Here is a 22,551-nt window from a genome sequence, read left to right as displayed (position 1 = left end):
AAGCTGATCGAGTGACAGAGTGTCGGAGAAACTCGAAGGCTCAACTTCACAAAGTCGCACAGTACCCGAAATAAAAAAGAAATCACATATCAAAGTCGCCGTGAAAAAGCGACTCGTAGCCCACCATCTGAGTGTCATATGAAAGCTTATTAGGGTACAGACAAAACAAATAGGCACACAGTGGGGAAAAAAGCACGAAATGTCAACTTTAATCTCGAAATTTCCACTTTAACCACGTAGTTTATTTTACCATTAAAGTAGAACATCATAAACTTCATCTTAAAATCGTTTAATTTACTAGTTTCTCAAATCCCATTGTAACTAAAGTGGCATGTTAAATGCTTTGTTCTGTATTTGATATTCAATGTGCTCTGTGTGTGTGAATCACTACCTGCTTTTTAAACGAGCTTTCTCTTTCTCCGACAGGACACATAATCCATTACATTCGTGATATTACAGCTCTCTGAATAATTAAAATACTGAGATGTATACGTGATATCTTTTTCATGATGATAGGAATGAAAGCATGTTATTAAACATGGGAACACGGTGGCGCAGTGCTTGTTCATGTCTCACGCAAGAGGCTTGCTGCGCCATGTGCGACCTTCAATGAAATAATTTATCACAGAAGTACTGTCTCTTTCAAACGTACTAACCTCCAATTCCTGTCCTTACTTTTCTTTCTCCAAAAACTCAATCGCCACACAATAAGCTATGTAATAGACGTGAAGCCATCTGTAAGCTTAGAACTTCGATTCTTCAAAACTTTTAAGGAACATTGAAATATCTTAGTAGTACATGTTTAATTATTATATCCGTCTATCTTTCCAGTGTCGCGTCAGCACCAGCAAGAATACAGCGCAAGGCAGGAACAATTACTGAACTAGCTAGCGCTGCGGCACCGTGTCCTCACATGTTTAATTATTAACAATACAGATTATTTAAATGAAGTTAAAGTTTTATCTGTATAATATAATCAACATGTTTTGCTGCATTTCGTTTTAGAAATGAATACCGTCATCACATGTAAATACGCGCTTTATAAAGTGGTGCAGGTTGTGCAATATTATAACTGTAGTGTAAGTTTACAGTGGGGTAATTGTACATATAAGTACAAACAGTTCTACAAGGAGCACTTGATGGACTGATTTAGTGTGTTTGGAGTTCTTGGGATTAAACTGTTTCTAAACCGCGAAGTCCGTACAGGGACTAAAGCGTTTGCTGTGGCTCAGGCAGCATTTGCTTCATGCTGTGTACCGATAATTCTCTTTCCAATCAGCTGCTGCTGTGATTTCCCACTCAGATACAGTGATATAAATACTCCGAGTGGTGCAGTGAGAGTAATGTGGAAAAAGATGATCTGCTGTAGCAACCCTTAACGGGATCAGCTAAAAGAACATGCAGTGAGAGTTACAACGCTAAAGCAGTTATGGTATTTGGAATACTATGGCTATTCCCTGGACCATTATATTGCTACAGGTTAATTACAATCAGATGCATTACACTAATAAACAATATGCAGTTAATTTCAGTGTATTTATAAAGCCGCGCCAGGAATGTGGATTTAAGAAAGAAAGGGCGATCACACAGGAACAGTAGCACTGCTTTGACGCTGGGTGCCGCCAGTCTGCAAAACCGGGCGGATAAATTGCGTACGCCAAGGAATGAGTTACCGTGGAAATGTGCGTGGCTTTACGCCAAGTTTAGGTTTTATGCATCGCGATTTGAGCGTGGAAAGGTTCGTACGCAACATTTCTGTGCGTACGCACCGTTTATACATGAGGCCCCTGGTGTTTTAGATAACTTCTCTAAGTGGTTTGAAGCCCTGAACGACATACCGGAGAGGAAGTCCATCTCTCTTAGGAAAAGGTACCAAGTTTGTTTTCTGCTGACGTAACAAGAACTTTGTTGAATGTAAAATCCACATAAAACCTGCTGGATCACACAAAAATAGGGAACGTGTAAACCAGCTGATGAAGGTCTTTACCACATTTCCCTGATGCAGGCACTTCAAAACCACCACAACCATCATCATACCTGTGACAATGAAGTCCTCTATCTCTTGCCTCAATGACTATCGCCCTATAGCACTCACACCTAACATCATGAAGTGCTTCGAAAGACTAGTCCTGGGCCACTGGAAAGCCAGACTTCCCAAATCACCTGAAGTGCTCCACTAAAAGATGCCATATTGACTACTCTTCATCTGGCCCTGTCCCATCTAGACAAAAGAGACACTTAGGCTCTTTCAACTGCATAATGCTTCAGACGCTCAAAGGGAAGTTGGGTCTGCTACGCTACAACACTACTCTATGCAACCCAATCCTTGACGTCCGATAAGAGAGACCCCCCAACCCCAGACAGTCCACATCAGAAACTCCGTCTCCAGTATCATTATGCTAAGTGCTGAGCATTGGTAAACCATTCTCCCCCGACCAAAGTCAGTGAACTCAGCCCACTTCTGTTTGTTTGGACAACTGCACGGCTCCGTACGGCTCTAACACCATCACTAAGTTTGCAGATGACACAACGGTGATGGGTCTCATAAGCACTGGAGAAGAGGCAGAGGTACAATGATTGGCAGACTGGTGAACGTGCAACAAGCGGTCTCTTAATTTGGATAAAACGAAAAGAGACAATTGTTGACTTCAGGAAGGACCCCAATGTGCCAACCCCACTGCACATCGAGGGCTCTGTAGACAAATTGGTCAGGAGCACCAAACTCCTTGGTGTGCACCTGGCAACTGGGCTTCCTCGGTCAAATAACACCACCACCATAGCCAAGAAGGTCCAGCAGTGTCTCCACTTCCTGTGGTGGCCAAAGAAGGCAAGACTACCTAAACCTCCAACCCAATTCTCACCACATTCGACCTTTAACACACCAAACATTATTAATCTGGGTGGACACTGAGCGAGACACAGCTAGAATGAGAATGAGAACCTCCAAATCAGACATCATGACCCTTACCTTGGGGGTCTTGCTCACAAGTAAAGGTAGCGAGGGATTGTGTCAGCAAAACTATAGCCTCACTGCAGCCAGAGGTATCATACACATGTCTGGAGACAACCAAGAATGAATTTTGCTCAGAACCGGGTGGGAACAAGTGGACGGCTCACAGAGTGTCACATTTCTACACCAATCCAATGCCTTGTGAAAATGGTGCTCAAAGCAGAGGAGAACAATTTAGAACTGCAAAGATCAGAGGTGCTGTCATTCACCCGGTCCGACAGACAGCAAGCATCACTTTATGATGAACCATCTGCAGTCAAAACATCACCTAAAAAACTTTATTAGACATAAAAAATGCAGATGACCCGACCGCATCTCCTTAGCGTGTGTTCAGCCCCCTGTCCCCCCCCACCCCCCACCCCACAACGCAAGTAGTGTTATACGTCTTGTGAGAAAGAGACTTAACCACGCCCGGGGCTGGAACTAAAGGACAAAGAGTAGATGACAAAGTAGAACATTGTAAAGAATTCAAAAATGTTGGCATGGTACACATGCACAGCAGGTTTGAGATAATAGAAGTTTGAAAATTCAAAAGTCTCAAAAAAAGAAAAGATCACATTAGTGCAAACAGACGGAGGGAGGGAGGGAGGCACGAGTGTTTCTGTTATAGCCCGGAAGTACTACCTCGTCACGGGAACAGAAGAAATGAAGTACAGTACTTCCAGGCTGAAGAAAAAGAAGAGTTTTCATCTGACCCGGAAGTGCTATGGAATCACATGGACTGAAGGACAAAAAAACACTTCCGGGTCAGCGACTATAAAAAGGACTGTGGGAAACCCAGCAGACTGAGCCGGATTTGGGTGGGAGTGTGACAGAGCTGCTGGGTTTTAGTGGAAGAAGTGTTTATTATTGATTTACTTTTGAGTATTGTGGAGGTGGAGGTGCTTTGTGCACATTATTGTTATAATAAATTCATTATTGGGACTTTTACCTGGTGTTTGGACGTGTTGTCTGCGGGTTTGGAGGTGTGACAGGGCCCCCTATCGTCACAATAAAAACACGAGTGATATGTTGCTGCAGGTTCTGTGTGTGCTCTCTGTTGTTCAGCATTACGATGATGGTGTAGGAGCCGTTGTGAGCCTGAATGAAATGTCATGCAAAGAAGAATTGCAAAAAAGTCATGCAAATAAGAACTGCAAAACGTGCACTTGAAGTAAACGGCGGATCACACTCCATCAAAAGGACTACCATTAAGAGAGCGGATAACAAGGAGCCACAGGAGATGCGTATTTCAGGACTCAAAATGCCCAAATCAACAAAATCTGCCTGATAAAACCAGCACATGCACAGATGAAGATGCACAACATCCACCTTCTGACTGGACGTCTAAACAAATAACTAAAGAAATGTAACATTACTGTCCGATTGAAAATGCAAACATGCAGTGACATTAAATAGCCACATAGGTTTAATACGTTGTATATCCATACAGCACAATGCTTATCTATTTGCTGTTATGCCATACAGCGGGGAAAATAAGTATTGAACGCGTCAACGCTTTTTTCCATAAATATATTTCTAATGGGGCTATTGACATGAAATTTTCACCAGATGTTGGTAACAACCCAAGTAATCTATACCTACAAAGAAATAAATAAGTCCACAAATTAAGTTATGTGTAATAAAGTGGAATGACACAGGGAATAAGTATTGAACACGCTTACTAAAATCTAATTCATACTTAGTAGAAAAGCCTTTGTTGGTAATGACAGCTTCGAGACACATCCTGTATGGAGAAACGAGTCGCCTGCGTTGCTCAGGTGTGATTTTTGGCCCATTCTTCCACACCGACTGTCTTCAAATCTGGAAGGTTTCCAGGGGTCTTTAGTTCTTTCCTTATATTTTCAATTGGATTCAAGTTGGCTGATTGACTCGGCCGTTCTAGCAGCTTGATTTTCTTTATTCTCTGAAACCAATTGACAGTTTCATTGGCTGTGTGCGTTTTGCTGAAATGTCCCCCCTCATTTCATCTTCAGCATCCTGGTACAGTAGATGGCAGCAGATTCTGATCAAGAATGTCCCGCGACATTTCTCCTTTCATCCTTCCTTCAAATATATGAAGTCTGGTGTGGTGTTTTTGTTGTGATGTGCAGTGCCATTTCTCCTCTAAACACGGTGTGTGCAATGACCTACAAAGAGTTCCATTTGGTAAGGAGATTGTGGGTTCGCTTCCCGGTTCCTCCCTGTGTGGATAGCGCTTTGAGTACTGCGAAAAGCGCTATATAAATGTAATAAATTATTATTATTATTATTAATGAATTATTAGTGTCTTTTCTGTCACTGCACTCATTACAATGTGCAAATTAATTATTAAGCTTCAGCTACCTTGTGCTACTGAGCTCCTGAATGGATAACATCAAATTCAGCTTTGTATTTTGTCTCAGCTTTTGGTGTTTCCATGCAGATGGTCAGCAAATCCAGGTTCGGTTTGCATAGAGAAGTGTTGTAGCCTAATGGACTCAACTTCCTTATGACCTTCTGGAGGATGATGGTGTTGAAATCAATGGGACACTAATAGCTCCATGTCTGATGACCAGAGTAATACCTCAAGGCTGCTCTTCTCTCTGGCCAGCTGAGACTGCATCTTTATGGCCTCACTATCCCCTAATGCACTAATCTGCACCCCAAGATGGTCTCTTAGGCAGATGATCTGACTGTTTTTATTTCCCATCCATCATATGTTCAGTCATTAAATCAACGCCTGGATAATTCTGAGATTTCATCTGCAAAAGTTATCTGGTCAAAAAAGCAATGCATTTGTTGTTGGTAACTGTAAGATCACCAAACCCACCTGATCTGCCAGGATGCCTTACAAGGAACAGGAAGGTCTTCAATGCACACATTGAAACTTTTAACCCACTGAGAATGTGACATGGCTGTTAAAAGCTGAAGTAACCTTGTCTCTTAATCACTATTTTGGAGAAAAACCCTTAAAGTAAATACACTGATTGACTTACAACGTGAATCGTTTGGTAACAAGGTATGTGTGAGGTTGGGAGAATTTTGAGTTTGAAAGTTTTTAGCCCAGGTGTGTGTAAACGTACTGTATGGCCACAACTGTGACTGTGTGTTTGCACATTTTTTAGCCAGTTATAAAAACCCAATGCTGTCACAATAGCCAGAGTACAAAGCTCCAAAGACCCTGGGCTCAAAGTCACTGTGTGTGCTGACAAATGGAAGAGGGTTAAAGGCTTTGCCTCAGGTGAGGAGAAGCAAATTGACTGTGGCTAATGGAGTGAAAAAACAAGTCTGTTCCAATACAAGCAAACGATCAGACCTTCTGAACTTGCCATTGATCTGGTTTTCAATATTTATTCACAATATTCTTTTTACAAAAAAAAAAAAAAACAGTAAACGTGCGCATAGGTGTACCTGAAACTGGATGAACAGTCCTCCCCTGAAAGTGGTCTTGGTGATCACGACCAGAGAATCTTATACGCTTTAAGCTTCACTGGTCACTTTGCTGGGAGACAAAACTAATCTCGTATGCGATTTCATTAAAAGGCTGCACTCCAGCGATCACGTCGAATTCTCAAAGCCTCGATGAGACTATCCTCTTTTTCCTTTCAACTGCCGGGTAATCAGATGACTATGCGGAACCGTACTTTTCTCGTATTGTGCTGTTGTTATTCTGCGTGCAAGCACACCCTTCACATTCACCCCAATAAGCACGCGAAGCTAGGTTACGAGGCAGGCCCGCCCCCGAGCTTCTTGACAGACAACCCCGCTACCCAATAAAAAACCGGCAATCTAACACCACCTCGAACCATTCCTCACATGGGCGGGGCTTTAATCCTTTTAACAACTCGACTTCAAAGGCCTCCATTGGTACCTCTTAACACACGGACAAAACGGTCTCAGCACCGCATCTGGTTCTGTTGAGTTACATTTTCTTCTGAAACACGTGCGTCACACGTTGCCCAAAGAAGTTTCTTTCAGGAGAGTCGTGCTGCTCAACCTGCAGCTGCGCGTCTACGGAAACCGCAATCAGACAAAAAGCTGCACACCGTTAAATATTCCACGGAGAAGCTCGATAACTCCCTTTTTTCAAAGAATTAGCTTTGTAATTTGCATTACGTTTCTTCTTCTTTTACCAAGTATCTCATCGGTGTTTTAATTTCCCACACATTAAAAAAAATATATTTCCACCTGCCATCCAAAATTGCTGCATAAGAAGACTCCGGGATGTAAAAAAATAAAAGCACTTATCGATGTTCTTTCCTCTAAAGCAAATAGTTCAAATACTAAACAGTTGCAGAGTTTAATATTCTACTGAATCAGAATCGATCAAAAGCTTTGAAATCTTTGTGGTTCGAAATGAGATGACTAAATGTCCCCTGCTCAAGAAAACATGAAAATAGCAGAGTCTGGGTGACAGCGAGTTAACAACAAACAAAACCGTTTGTCACTTACTTTGTCGGATACCAACTGCAGCAGCCAATTAACACCCATTTCTGTAAATCACGACACCGGTGACTTCCTTTCTGTTGTAAATGTATTGTCCACTGCTATAATATTTTTTCCTCACGTCTCCTCTCCCAACTTCTTCGCTTGTCTCTCCGGGTCGGTGTATGTGGCCGATGACGTGGCTTGATGCGCCTGTGCTGATTGGTGAACGTAACCTACGTCACAATTTGCAGGCGGGCGTATCTCCTGGTGAAAGAAGGCGGGCTGGGAGTAGTTAACTGTTGCATGGCGGAGTAGGTGGCTTCTCGTTTCTCTCCCGCATCATTACCAGACCTGCTTGATCAAATTTGGAGTTGTAAGGAGTTTGGGGCTGGCGGAGCCTATCTGGGCGCAAGGTAGGGAACCTCATTGGAGAGGACGCCAGTCCTTCACAGGAGTTTTCTATTTTTATTATTTTTAGGATATAAATATTACAATTACAGTAGTTGAGAACAAGCAATAAATGAATAAATCGCCAGGGCTACATTAGATGTTATTACATGTAAAACTTTACAAATATTAAAATGTCTAAATTAATGTAAGACGCCCTAATTCGGGGTGATCATGAGATATATAATGATTTACTTCATGAGGTAAAAGTTCATAATAAATAAAATAGTTGAGTTATATATTTCAAATATTAAAACGACATTCCATACAGTAGTTTTAGGTAATCCTAATTTTTTTCTGATATATCTTCTTCTGATATAATGGTTTTATTCTTGTTTTTCAGCCTCAGCTTCTTTGATTTTCATGGGTACAGCTATTGTCCTCATGTTGAACGATGGCAACTGCAGACTCCAAGGGGTAGAAGCAAGCTAAGGTATCTTATGAAGTCATGAAACCCACCTGAAGAATGACAAACACCTCTGACGCCAATTGTCACAAACATTTGTCACAAGTGTCTGGTCACACTTATAGGTAATCTAACTTAAACACCATTAAAATATCCGACTACACCACCCAGTTTTATTAAGAGACTGGGAACTCCTGAAATTTACCAATAATAGCACACAGGTTTCTTTAAATTGGGCGGTGAGTAAACACACAATGAAAGACACAACAGTAATTTTAGAAAAAAACAACAGTAAGTTCTATTACACAAGACAATATAAAGTACATTAAAAAGATAAACGAACATAACAAAAACTAAACATATCAGGAATCAATTTCCTTTTTTTAAAAAAGGAAAATACACAGTCCACCCTCTAAAAGTCCGTTTAAAAACAAGAATTGGAGGAAATAACCTTTAGTGGTGCAGAGTCCAGTTTGTGCACTGTGTTACCCCAACACTTAATTGTTCAACTGTCCATGGATGCACTCTGTTCCCCGGACACTCGTTCCCCTACAGAAGTTGTGTCAAATTGTTGAATCCCTGTCAGCGTCTCTTCGTTGTTCCTTTTTCTTTCACTCTGGGCTCCTTGTGTTTCTGGGAACTAGGTATGCCTCATTTCTCGTCTGTCAGCTTCACTTGGTCCTTTCATGCGGATTCCCTCTCTCGCTGAACCCACATCCGGCGTCTCTTTGTGGAACTGTCTCTTCCTCCCTGGAAGTGTTGCCGTCCTTGTGTCTTACGTCGTGCCAGCCTGGTACCTTTGTCTGCCTACAAGCCCCTGTGCTCTGTCCGAGTGCCTTGGCAGCGTTTTCTGTGGACTCTCCTCTCTGCCTCCTGCTGCCCAGGAGTTTTAAATCTTTTCCAGTCCCTGACATTATCAGTTCTGGACGATCAGATTAAACAATGGTACATCTGCATTTCCTGGGTTTAACAATTAATGAAAACACAAGTTAAAAAAAGGAATTGTTACCAATCATGAATAAGTACAGATATGTTGATTAGAAACCAATATTTCCAAGTCAGGTAAATACAGACATCCTCCAAGGCCAGACTTCAAAGTGGTGACTCCTTTGCAGTACAGCAAATAAATACATCCTGCAGACAGCCTTTTAACTTCTCACCCTCCCAGTCCCAACAATGGGTGCCTAATGGAACCACCCAGTGCACAAAAAAAAATGTCCCCCTCTGACACATTATGGTGCCCTGAAAGGGGGGGGGGGGGGGGGTTAGGCATATAGAAAATGTGTTGTAATTTCTACATGGTGTAACCAAAATGTATTTCCAATCCCTTTAACAACAACAAAAACGTTTATTTCTATAGCACTTTTTCATACAAATGGTGCAGCTTAAACTGCTTTACAGGATGAAGAAGGAGAAAAAGGACAAAATATAAAAATAAAATTAGGAAATACTAATTATCATAGAATAAAAGTAATGTCCGATGGCCAGGGAGGACACAAAAACCAAAAAAAGGAAAAAAAATAAAATCTGCATTAGATAGATAGATAGATAGATAGATAGATAGATAGATAGATAGATAGATAGATAGATAGATAGATAGATACTTTATTAATCCCAAGGGGAAATTCACGTTCTAAGGTCACGAGACCACCCAGCCTCCTCTAGGCATTCTACCTAACGTCAATGATCTCAATCAGTCCTCATGGTTTTCAAGCTTCACATGAAAAAATTTGATGATGATGGTCATGTGGACCTCTGGCCTTCAATCTTTCAATGTAGGGACTGCATGGTGCCCTGAGCAGGTGGTGGTGGTGCAGATTGCCACCACAGAAACCGGAAAAAGAAAGTAGGGATTTCAGAGCCACGAAAAAATAATTAAATGCACATACAGAATATAAGAGTTAAACTGAAATGAAGCTATGAGAAAGCCATGTTATAAAAATGAGTTTTTAGCAGTTTAAGTGCTCCACCGTATTAGCCTGGAAAATTTCTATCGGTCAGCTACTGCAGATGTTAGGTGCTTAACAGCAGAAGGCTGCCTCGCCACTTCTTTTAAGTTTAGCTCTTGGAATTATAAGCAGACCCTCATTTGAAGATCTAAGGTTATGATTTGGGGTGTAAGGTGAGAGGCATTCTAAAATATAGGATGGGGCAGATTATTTAAGGCTTTGTAAATCATAAGGAATATTTTAAAGTGAATTCTAAATGGATAGATAGATAGATAGATAGATAGATAGATAGATAGATAGATAGATAGATAGATAGATAGATAGATAGATAGATAGATACTTTATTAATCCCAAGGGGAAATTCACTTACTCCAGCAGCACCTTACTGATACAAAAAACAATATTAAATTAAAGATTGATAGTAATGCAGGTAAAAACAGACAATAACTTTGTATAATGTTAAATGTTAACGTTTACACCCCCGGGTGGAATTGAAGAGTCGCATAGTGTGGTGGAGGAACGATCTCCTCAGTCTGTCAGTGGAGCAGGACGATGACAGCAGTCTGTCGCTGAAGCTGCTCTTCTGTCTGGAGATGATCCTGTTCAGTGGATGCAGTGGATTCTCCATAACTGACAGGAGCCTGCTGAGTGCCCGTCGCTCTGCCACAGATGTCAAACTGTCCAGCTCCACGCCAACAATAGAGCCTGCCTTCCTCACCAGTTTGTCCAGGCGTGAGGCGTCTTTCTTCTTAATGCTGCCTCCCCAGCACACCACCGCGTAGAAGAGGGCGCTCACCACAACCATCTGATAGAACATCTGCAGCATCTTATTGCAGATGTTGAAGGACGCCAGCCTTCTAAGGAAGTATAGTCGGCTCTGTCCTTTCTTACACAGAGCATCAGTATTGGCAGTCCAGTCTAATTTATCATCCAGCTGCACTTCCAGGTATTTATAGGTCTGCACCCTCTGCACACAGTCACCTCTGATGATCACGGGGTCCATGAGGGGTCTGGGCCTCTTAAAATCCGCCACCAGCTCCTTGATTTTGCTGGTGTTCAGGTGTACGTGGTTTGAGTCGCACCATTTAACAAAGTCATTGATTAGGTCCCTATACTCCTCCTCCTGCCCACTCCTGATGCAGCCCATGATAGCAGTGTCATCAGCAAACTTTTGCATATGGCAGGACTCCGAGTTGTATTGGAAGTCCGATGTATATAGGCTGAACAGGATCGGAGAAAGTACAGTCCCTTGTGGCGCTCCTGTGTTGCTGACCACAATGTCAGACGTGCAGTTCCCAAGACGCACATACTGAGGTCTGTCTTTATGATAGTCCACGATCCATGCCACCAGGTATGAATCTACTCCCATCTCTGTCAGCTTGTCCCTAAGGAGCAGAGGTTGGATTGTGTTGAAGGCGCTAGAGAAGTCTAGAAACATAATTCTTACAGCACCACTGCCTCTGTCCAAGTGGGAGAGGGATCGATGTAGCATATACTGTAGATGATGGCATCCTCCGCTCCCACCTTCTCCTGATATGCAAACTGCAGAGGGTGGTGACATCAGAACTGGTGTGATGTGCTCAGACTTTCTTTTCCTAGTTAAGATTCTTGCAGCCACGTTCTGTACTCGTTGTAAATGATTGATGTCTTTTTATTGTGGGCCTGAGAGGAGTGCGTTACAGTAATCTAGCCGACTGAAAACAAAAGTTTAAATGGAAAAAAAAAACTTTAAATCAAAGTCTGCAATGTGCACTTTAATCCTGTCTGAATTGTTTGATTTTTAATTTTAATCTGTGGAGCAAAGGGGTAAATCAAGGAAAAATGTGTCTGTCCTAAATATTATGGAGTTCTTCTGCAATTACTGAGCTTACCAGTGAGTTCTTTTCTTCTTCATGATATTCCAAACAGTTGATTTTGTTCACTGTAAAGTTTCACTGATGTCTCCAATGGTTTTATTCTTGACTTCCATTGGCACAGCTCTTGTCCTCATGTTGGACACCTACAGTCTCCAAAGAGTAGAAGCAAGCTGAGGTATCTTATGAAACACAAATATCTGGAACGGCAATTTTCCTAAACATTATGGTATCCTCAAAAAATATTGTTGGGGTTTGTAGAAAAAGTGTGGTGCCAGAAATGTCTGCAAATCCCCTTAAATGAAAGTCTGCAATTTGCACTTTAATCACAACTCTGAATTCGTAATTTCAAGCTGTACAGCTGTTTGGGATAAATCAAATAAAAATGCGCCTTTGTGCCAAACATTATGGAGAGCAATGTCAGTGTTACAAATTGTATTATAGGACCCGAGTTCCCGGAGCACATAAACGTTAGCAGCATCGGTGCATCATAATAAGTGATGTCCGTCTCTCTTCCTTTCTCTCAGGTTTCCATTCTTGTAGATTAAGCAGTGACATCTTGCTTGCAGCTGCCTGTTTTCGTCCCTCTTGGGGGTCTGTGTCACACCCACTCTCTGGCCCCCATGCAGCTCTCTCTTCCCTCTGTCTTTTGCCGGTCAGCTCCCAGCTTAAACTGGCACGTGGTTTGTGTAAGACCACCACTCCTGCTGCTGGTCAGAAGCGGCCAACAAGCACGTTAACTTCCTTGCAAGGTGAAGGTCCCAACTTGTGATCTTTTGGTGATGAGCTTCTAGACCAGTGGTCTCCAAACTCATTCCTGGGGACCCTCTGTGGCTGCAGGATTTTGTTCCAATCAGATTCACAATTGGTGATAATAACTGATCTCATTTAATTAGGTGGTCTTTTTTTCTCTTCTTTTATTCTTCATTCAGAAAAGTACAGCTGTATGACTTTTACATTTATAAGGCACTAGCCTTATAAATACGCCCGCGTATTAGTGAAACAGGACAGTGAGGAGGGCCCTGCCCAGCTCCCTACTCCCTACTCCTGACGTCACTCTTCCCCCTCCACGTAAGTATATCGCTCCTGCAAGTGAACTCTGATTCTTAGCGCAATGAGAGTAGTCGCAAAATCAACCAGAATGTTCAAGCAAATTATATTAAAAAAATTATCTAAATCTGTTAAGTAGTTCTCTCGTTCGCTAACTAAGCGGAGTGTGATATTTTACAAACGCAGTGTCCGCAAGGCCTGCAGCATTGTGCAGGACCCCTTACACCCCTCAAATGGACTTTTCACACTTCTGCCATCCAAGAGAAGATACTGCAGCATCAAAGCCAGATCTGCCAGGCTGCAGGAGAGTTTTTACCCCCAAGCTGTCCGACTCCTTAACACCAGGCTGCCCCCTGGGACCTTCCACACGGCCTCAACCACATCTAAAAACAGAACTTTTATACATGAAAACCACTGACCTGCAAAGACAAGTGTGCATGTAGAAAAGAACTGAAAATCACATACTGACCTTTAAGGATTTTGACACTCTTGTTATCCTTCTCTTGTGAAACATTCTGACCTGTCATTGTTTACACGTCTCAAACAACTATTATCATACACTGATAATTTCTGGATTATCTATATCTCCATCCATTGTCTCCCGCTTATCCGAGGTCGGGTCGCGGGGGCAGCAGCTTGAGCAGAGATGCCCAGACTTCCCTCTCCCCGGCCACTTCTTCTAGCTCTTCCGGGAGAATCCCAAGGCGTTCCCAGGCCAGTCGAGAGACATAGGCCTTCCAGCATGTCCTGGGTCTTCCCCGGGGCCTCCTCCCGGTTAGACGTGCCCGGAACACCTCACCAGGGAGGCGTCCAGGAGGCATCCTGATCAGATGCCCGAGCCACCTCATCTGACTCCTCTCGATGTGGAGGAGCAGCGGCTCTACTCTGAGCCACTCCCGGATGACTGAGCTTCTCACCCTATCTTTAAGGGAAAGCCCAGACACCCTGCGGAGGAAACTCATTTCAGCCGCTTGTATTCGCGATCTCGTTCTTTCGGTCACTACCCATAGTTTATGACCATAGGTGAGGGTAGGAACATAGATCGACTGGTAAATTGAGAGCTGAGCCTTATGGCTCAGCTCCTTTTTCACCACGACAGACCGATGCAGAGCCCGCATCACTGCGGATGCCACACCGATCCGCCTGTCGATCTCACGCTCCATTCTTCCCTCACTCGTGAACAAGACCCCGAGATACTTGAACTCCTCCACTTGGGGCAGGATCTCGCTACCAACCCTGAGAGGGCACTCCACCCTTTTCCGGCTGAGGACCATGGTCTCGGATTTGGAGGTGCTGATTCTCATCCCAGCCGCTTCACACTCGGCTGCGAACCGATCCAGAGAGAGCTGAAGATCACGGCCTGATGAAGCAAACAGGACAACATCATCTGCAAAAAGCAGTGACCCAATCCTGAGCCCACCAAACCGGACCCCCTCAACACCCTGGCTGCGCCTAGAAATTCTGTCCATAAAAGTTATGAACAGAATCGGTGACAAAGGGCAGTAATATCTATTATATTATCCATATTACTAACCGAGAATAAACCGGATATGGATGCAGAGACACGGCGATGGGACCATGAGACGTACTGCGCAGGCGCGCGTCTCATAAACCGCAAGCAAAGACGTATCCACCGTGAACGAAGGAGTCACGGCCCAAGAACGAAAGAGCTCAACTAACGTGAATGAGAAATGAAGCAACAACGCGCCCATAGCTACCACTAACGACACAACCACACAAAAAAGAGGATTCTGCGCTGCACCCCAGAGTCAAACGTGAGAGGCTACGGAGGCCCCACAGGTCCACAAAGATGGTACGAAAGGCGCAGGCATCACCGACATATTGTGAGTGGCACTACTGCGGAGTGAAGTTAGGAATAATGTGCTGCTTGGGATTGTACAAACCGCTGAACGCTTTACACCAAATTCAAACACAATACAGCTCAACGATACAAACACGAGCCCACCTGGATAAGATCAATGAACGCAGGCGCCTACAACGCGCGTCTGAAACTGCGGAAGCAAAGCAGGCACGGGTTCAAAACGAAAGACCACAACTGACGGAGATAAATAATCTCTTTCAAATCTATTTCGGGTTACCCAAGACCAGGGGTTGGCGAGCAAAGCGAGCAGGGGGCAGAGCCCCCTAGTTTATTATATTACATATCTTACACATCAATATTGCTGCTACTTCTTTGTCCTATCTTTGCACAATGTCTTGTCGTGTTTGTGTTCTTAATTTTTAAATTTTAAATTTTATTTCTATTTTTAATTTATTATTTGCATGTCATGTTGTTACACTGTGAACCCTGAGCTTCGCAATTTCGTCTATCTGTATACTTGTATATGGCTGAGATGACAATAAAGTTCACTTTGACTTTGACTTGACTTTGTGATAGACGGCCGGCAGCTCAATCCGGCCGGGACGTCCCTGAAAGAGAAGAATGGAGGAAAGCAGCCTTTTCAGGGCACTGCCTCCCCCGGGATGATAGGTGGCAACTCCCCTGGACGGCAACGGTTCCCTGGATTCCCTCAGGGCATCCTGGGACATGGAGTCCATTTCCTCAGCCCTGGTGGGTGCCGCCAGGGGGAGCTCACAAAGAACCTGGGGACTCCTACTGTTACTACAACCCGGAAGTAATTCGGAATCACCAGGACGGAAGCCCACAGTACTTCCGGGCTACTTGAGGACTGAGGATGTGGCATCTGACCTGGGAAAAGAGAAGGAGTACTTCCGGGTCATGGACTATTTAAAGAACTGGTGAAGAGCCAGCAAGGAGAGCCGGAGTTGGGTGGTAGAGTGACGGAGCTGCTGGGAGGAGTGGAGGATTGTTGTATGGTTATTGATTATTTGTATTGGTTATTGTTGGTGGCGAGTGTGGTGTTTTGTGCACTGTATTTGAAGAAAAATATTAAAATTCTTCTTGGTGCTTTTTACAAGTGTGTCTTGAACGTCTGTCTGGTGGGTTTCATGGGGCAACAGCGACCCCTAGCGTCCACAAAAGTTAAGGTTATGCCCCGAGGTAGACACATTTGTGAGGGGGGCTCCGTCCCCCTCCCCGCAGACCGATGAGTCTCTCTCAGATTCACGCTAATAAATCGGTACCGCAAGTGAACTGTGATACTTAGCTCGATGAGAAAGTCGCAAAATCAACGAAATGTTCAAGCAAATTATAGAAAAAAACCCGATCTAAATCCGTTAAGTAGTTCTCTTGTGAAAAGCGGACAGACATACATACGGGTCTTATAAACTACAGGTAGTCCCCAGGTTACGGACATCCGACCTATGACATACGAACGGGGCCGCAGCTGCGATGCATGTGCCTCAGTAACTGCCGCTCCGCCATCTTCTGCCCAGGGACGCTGCAAGCGGTGGCTGGACAGAGGCTGGAGGGGGGCGATTTCGCTGCTCGCACAGTGTAGTGTCCGTCAGGCGGCTCCTGGCTTCAACAGGTTTCACTGCCCACCCACCACACACGGCTGTCCCGTTCGTTCTAGTTGGGAGGCTTTTAATGCTGCAAGTGGTGACCCTGTTGTGGCTGAACGGAGGCCATTGAGGGTGAACGGGGAAGCGTAGTGTGCCTCGGATGGCTGCGTGTTGAATGGGAGCAGCGGTGCGGCAGGACACTGCAGGCAGCACACTGTAGTGGAGGTGACTGTGAGGTGGGCTGGTGATGAACTGCCCCTCGCTGTCCCCATTCATTCTCAATAGCAAGCCTGCTTGTTCTGTTACACACATAGCAGGGAGTTGTCTCTTGTCAGTACAGGGTGGTCCAGATCTAATTATGCAGATCCAGATCTTCTGGATGACTTTGATTTATGCGGGGATGATTCCAGTTCGGCGCAAAGACGATTCTTCGTGTTGTCAGTTCGCACACTTCTGAATGGTCCAGGATTTTTTGGGTGATTTTCTATGTAATAAACTGAATAAGTTATAGCGTAATGAAAATTGCATAATTAGATCTGGACCACCCTATACATCAGACGTGTTGACGACTGGCGCCTAATCTGCTGTGATAGCGTGTACAGTGCTGTGCAGAAGAGCTCATCTTAACCTTTTGTCTTCACCCTTCAACAATGTCTCTGAAACACAAATCTGATGCAAGTGCTGGTGATACAGTAAAGAAGAGAAAAACCATCACGATTGAAAATAAAGTAGAAATAATAAAAAGGTCAGAGAGAGGTGAAACTCCATCATTCATTGGCAGAGCACTTGGTTACAGTCTGCAATAACATTTATTAAAGTAATGTACCTGTTCCGACTTATACAAATTCAACTTAAGTACAAACCTACAGTCCCTATCTCGTACGTAACCCGGGGACTGCCTGTATAAGAAATTTCATGCTTGGACCACGAAATTTTTAAAACCGTTTCTTAGTGAGCACCTATGGGCCAAGGGTAACCTACATTCCAAATTTCAAGTCCTCACGGTTCGGGAGATTTCGTGATGAGTGAGTCAGTGGTATTTGGCTTATATATAGATAGATTTGGAAATATCTGTTTTTGCTATAGCTTTAAATACTTAATTTTCGTTTGTTGTTTTCATATTATTTTGCCCTTTTTTCTGTGTAGTTTTCTCCCATCGTTGCATCCTAATGACAACAATTAAAAACGAGTAGCGCAGACATTCAGGCAGACGACACTGAATGGTGAAAGGCTGCCACTACTTCAGTGTCAGGCCCACTAAGTAGTAAATAATGGATAAAATAAGCAGAACTTCTGGAAAAGCAGAATGAAAATATTCTTAAAAACTAAAACTACATTATCCCCAAATTCCTGCTTAGTACATCTTAATAAAAGTTTACTAAATGTAGGTTTGTAATTTGTACATTGACCCCTATGGAACATCATTCGTGCTAAAATTAAATGCAATCCAGCATGTTAACAACAATGAGACTGAATGCATATCAATGGGGTGCATTTCGTTTTGCTACAGTTTTATCGTATTATATTTTAAAAACAAAACAAAAATCAAACAAATGGCAGATTGCTTGTCATTATGACATGCAGTTTTTGTGTCAGTTTAAAGTGCCATTCAAGAGCGTATTGCACTTTCATTCATTTGCATGGATCAAATGTATTGCATTTCCACTTTTGTATTATTAATATGTAGCCTTTGTCAATATGCCTCAGATCTCCCAGACTTACCACCGTTCCTAAGGTACTGTACCATATAACTTCTCCTCACCTTCCCTTCTACATCTATAACCTCAGGCAATTAGGTGTAGTAAAAGACAAGCAGGAGTTAAATAATGTATTATTGATAATATTCATACATAATAACAATATGCAAAGTACATTTGAATATTGGCAACTATACAACCTGATAAATGGTGATGTGTAGTTTCAGGGTTTCAGGCGGCACACAGACTTGTTAGTTACTTAAAATGTCTCTAGTTAGATAGATAGATAGATAGATAGATAGATAGATAGATAGATAGATAGATAGATAGATAGATAGATAGATAGATAGATAGATAGATAGGCACTATATGATAGATAGATAGATAGATAGATAGATAGATAGATAGATAGATAGATAGATAGATAGATAGATAGATAGATAGATAGGCACTATATGATAGATAGATAGATAGATAGATAGATAGATAGATAGATAGATAGATAGATAGATAGATAGATAGATAGATAGATAGGCACTATATGATAGATAGATAGATAGATAGATAGATAGATAGATAGATAGATAGATAGATAGATAGATAGATAGATAGATAGATAGATAGGCACTATATGATAGATAGATAGATAGATAGATAGATAGATAGATAGATAGATAGATAGATAGATAGATAGATAGATAGATAGATAGATAGATAGATAGGCACTATATGATAGATAGATAGATAGATAGATAGATAGATAGATAGATAGATAGATAGATAGATAGATAGATAGATAGATAGATAGATAGGCACTATATGATAGATAGATAGATAGATAGATAGATAGATAGATAGATAGATAGATAGATAGATAGATAGATAGATAGGCACTATATGATAGATAGATAGATAGATAGATAGATAGATAGATAGATAGATAGATAGATAGATAGATAGATAGATAGATAGATAGATAGGCACTATATGATAGATAGATAGATAGATAGATAGATAGATAGATAGATAGATAGATAGATAGATAGATAGATAGATAGATAGAAAGGCACTATATGATAGATAGATAGATAGATAGATAGATAGATAGATAGATAGATAGATAGATAGATAGATAGGCACTATATGATAGATAGATAGATAGATAGATAGATAGATAGATAGATAGATAGATAGATAGATAGATAGATAGAAAGGCACTATATGATAGATAGATAGATAGATAGATAGATAGATAGATAGATAGATAGATAGATAGATAGATAAGCACTATATGATAGATAGATAGATAGATAGATAGATAGATAGATAGATAGATAGATAGATAGATAGATAGATAGATAGATACTTTATTAATCCCAAGGGGAAATTCACAGTTAAGGCATCATTTGTGGTCAGCTTCCTTCAGAACAGGCCACATGCCTGTCTCAATATGGCTGCCGAGCTGTGCTCGTCATTGTGTTGTCCTTTTCAGTTCATGGTGTGTGATGGTCAGTTTGGTATGAGAGAGAGCGCTGGGTAAAGCAAGCAAATTTATAGATTCTCTGTCCAACTCCTACAGCCAATAGGGCGTCGTGGTACTTAAAAGCTTTTGATACAAGCCAATTCCAAACAGCCATACTTCAGACCAATGGGGCAGAGAACATCTTCACACCTGCCACCCCCCAAAACCATTTCTTGAGCTAAAGTTTGCCAGCTGGGCAGGCTGGCTTTCCTGTGGGAGTTGACTGAAAAACAGCAGAGAAACGTTAGCCAAACTCGTTTAAGGCACTTCACCCCAACCCTGTCGTAAAATTCAAAGGAACCCATTCCTAAAAGGGGGGTAAACATGAATGCTTCTCACTAATGTAACACTAATATGACATTGATTTGTCTAAGTTACAAATAAAGACATCCATCCATTTTCCAACCCGCTGAATCCAAACACAGGGTCACGGGGGGTCTGCTGGAGCCAATCCCAGCCAACACAGGGCACAAGGCAGGAACAAATCCTGGGCAGGGTGCCAACCCACCACAGGACACACACAAACACACACACACCAAGCACACACCAGGGACAATTTAGAATCGCCAATCCACCTAACCTGCATGTCTTTGGACTGTGGGAGGAAACCCACGCAGACACGGGGAGAACATGCAAACTCCACGCAGGGAGGACCCGGGAAATGAACCTCGGGTCTCCTAACTGCGAGACAGCAGCGCTACCCACTGCGCAACACAGTGCCGCCCAAATAAAAACATACAAAATATTTATCAACTTGTATGCTCTGATGGGAGAGCGTCCCCAGCGTGGGGAGAAAAGCACATGGCCGTGAAATCTCTGCCAGTGAGCAGCTACCCTCTAAAACACACGGAGCTCTGATCTCTATCTCAAAAACGTCAAACGTTAGTCTTTAACAATCTGTAGATGATAATGTCTGTTGAACAAACGGGTACGCTAGCTAAGCAAAGGCGAGGTGCACTCCAACACGTGACGACAGGTAGAGCAACTCAAACGAAGGCTGGCGCGTGAATGAGGAAGGCCACGCCCCCTTATCCCTCCCCTCGGCCCACAGACTGTCTCTCGGATTACCGTGAATATATCCGTCCTGCAACTGAACTCTGATTCTTAGTGCAATGAGAGAAGTCGCAAAATTAACCTGAATGTTCAAGCAAATTGTAGAAAAAAAACCCGATCTAAATCCATTAAGTAGTTCTCTCGTGAAAAGCGGACAGACAGACAAAGACAGATTTTATATATATATATATATATATATATAGAGAGAGAGAGAGAGAGAGAGAGAAAATGTTCAGTAACATTTTTTAAAGTATAAATCTAACAGTGGTAAATCAAAAAGTAAAGTTAATTTGAAAGTTACACTGTAACCAAACTGGATGAAAGCAGACACAATACAACACGTTTGCAGTGGCTCATGGGTAGCTCGAGCACACACAGCGTAACGCTCTGCTCTTAGTCTAGTTATTGTCTGTTATACCTGCATTGTTATTACTCTTTAATTTAATATTGTTTCTTTATCAGTATGCTGCTGCTGGAGTATGGGAATTTCCCCTTCGGATTAATAAAGTATCTATCTATCTATCTATCTATCTATCTATCTATCTATCTATCTATCTATCTATCTATCATATAGTGCCTTTCATTATCTATCTATCTATCTATCTATCTATCTATCTATCTATCTATCTATCTATCTATCTATCTATCTATCTATCTATCATATAGTGCCTTTCATTATCTATCTATCTATCTATCTATCTATCTATCTATCTATCTATCTATCTATCTATCTATCATATAGTGCCTTTCATATCTAGCTATCTATCTAATCCTGCCCACTATACCAAATTCTATCTATCTATGTATCATATAGTGCCTTTCATATCTATCTATCTAATCCTGCCTACTATACCAAATTCTATCTATCTATCTATCATATAGTGCCTTTCATTATCTATCTATCTATCTATCTATCTATCTATCTATCTATCTATCTATCTATCTATCTATCTATCTATCTATCTATCATATAGTGCCTTTCATATCTATCTATCTATCTATCTATCTATCTAATCCTGCCTACTATACCAAATTCTATCTATCTATCTATCTATCTATCTATCTATCTATCTATCTATCTATCATATAGTGCCTTCCATATCTATCTATCTATCTATCTATCTATCTATCTATCTATCTATCTATCTATCTATCTATCTATCTATCTAATCCTGCCTACTATACCATATTCTATCTATCTATCTATCTATCTATCTATCTATCTATCTATCTATCTATCTATCTATCTATCTATCTATCTATCTATCATATAGTGCCTTTCATATCTATCTATCTATCTATCTAATCCTGCCTACTATACCAAATTCTATCTATCTATCTATCTATCTATCTATCTATCTATCTATCTATCTATCTATCTATCTATCTATCTATCTATCTATCATATAGTGCCTTTCATATCTATCTATCTATCTATCTATCTATCTATCTATCATATAGTGCCTTTCATATCTATCTATCTATCTAGCTATCTAATCCTGCCTACTATACCAAATTCTATCTATCTATCTATCTATCTATCTATCTATCTATCTATCTATCTATCTATCTATCTATCTATCTATCTATCATATAGTGCCTTTCATATCTATCTATCTATCTAATCCTGCCCACTATACCAAATTCTATCTATCTATCTATCTATCTATCTATCTATCTATCTATCTATCTATCTATCTATCTATCTATCTATCTATCATATAGTGCCTTTCATATCTATCTATCTAT

The 22,551-nt window shown here is 41.7% G+C and overlaps 2 protein-coding genes across 3 annotated transcripts in view; one reads left to right on the top strand and one right to left on the bottom strand.

Annotated features, from left to right (window-relative positions):
• golga1 (golgin A1) overlaps positions 1 to 7,593 on the bottom strand; it is a 119,930-nt gene extending 112,337 nt beyond the window's left edge. Inside the window, exon 1 of one of the 2 annotated variants that reach the window (XM_028809141.2) lies at positions 7,424 to 7,593. The gene's annotated coding sequence lies outside the window, so the exon portion shown is untranslated. Of the gene's footprint in view, positions 1 to 6,382; positions 6,651 to 7,423 lie in introns of those variants that run through there. The other variant, XM_051931975.1, reaches the window with a different exon arrangement.
• The window catches only part of LOC127529167 (uncharacterized), a 445,804-nt gene that overhangs the window by 65,292 nt on the left and 357,961 nt on the right, over positions 1 to 22,551 (top strand). The window lies entirely within an intron of this gene.

Source organism: Erpetoichthys calabaricus, chromosome 9 (genome assembly GCF_900747795.2).
Source record: "Erpetoichthys calabaricus chromosome 9, fErpCal1.3, whole genome shotgun sequence".
In the NCBI taxonomy this organism is placed as follows: Eukaryota; Metazoa; Chordata; class Cladistia; order Polypteriformes; family Polypteridae; genus Erpetoichthys; species Erpetoichthys calabaricus.
This window is presented reverse-complemented; position numbering and strand designations above follow the sequence as displayed.